This window comes from Diachasma alloeum, unplaced genomic scaffold (assembly GCF_001412515.2).
Source record: "Diachasma alloeum isolate Michigan unplaced genomic scaffold, Dall2.0 Dall_scaffold_00871, whole genome shotgun sequence".
NCBI lineage: Eukaryota > Metazoa > Arthropoda > Insecta > Hymenoptera > Braconidae > Diachasma > Diachasma alloeum.
Genome location: NW_021680992.1, coordinates 100,500 through 101,516, shown reverse-complemented (window position 1 = coordinate 101,516; position 1,017 = coordinate 100,500).

Sequence of the window (1,017 nt, the reverse complement as noted above, 5' to 3'; positions counted from 1 at the left end):
GGGTATTGTGGGTCTTTTAGGGTTCATACTAACGGCGTCCACGTCGCGAACCCTGGGTAACGCTGAACGCTGGTATAAACCTTAGCTTAGATATATACCTTACCACTGTTTTGAATTTAATTTGATACCTTAATGTAATGAAAATTAAATTTTGCCTTATGGTCAGAATAGTAAACCTTACCGTTTCTTACTTTTATTAATGTTTACTTTCACCGATGGAAGACAATACGCGTGCGAAGCACGTGCCCTGTTCTAGTGGAATATGTTGTATAGAAAAATTAAATTCTATTGACATTTTTCTAACGAATATTGTCAATAGAACATTTCAATAAATCGCCTAAAAACTAATAGAAAATCAATAGAATGGTCTAGCTCGGAATAGAATTCGCTCGGTTTTTCTATTAAATTTTTTCGTCCGTGGCGTAGTGGGGGTATACGGATTCCCGGAATTCCGCTCTCCTATTATCCCTAAGGTAATGCTAACTCTTAAACTTCAATTTTAGTTTCAAAATATTCACTTCATACGTGCATATTTCTATGACATAACTATTATGTAATATGATTTGATCCTATAATCAGCCTCGGCTGTTGGTCTTGAATAAATAAATAACAAATAACAAACTAGCATCTGTTCTTCAAATCATTAAAACCGAAGCTTCCAATGAATACCCTAACGACCAGTATCATTTTCCAATAAACTAGTTTAAGGTGATTTTTTCCCCACTACAGACAAAAAATTATTCACCCTTTCGCAACGATCCTTGATGAGTTACCAGAAAAACCGATCCAAGTCCGAAGATTTTCCTCTCATACTCATTTTCCTTTTTTTTCATCTCATTTTTTTCCCTCGACCTCGTTGAGACGTGCGGGTGTGTCCCGCGGTCCTCTTGGTCTCTTTACGCATGGCAGAACATACCACCTGACTGGCTGGACACGCTGGATAATTATAAAACGCAGCTACAGAGAAGTCTCACTGTTGTTCTGAAGCCACCAGTCCCCCCCCCCCCCCCCCCCCCC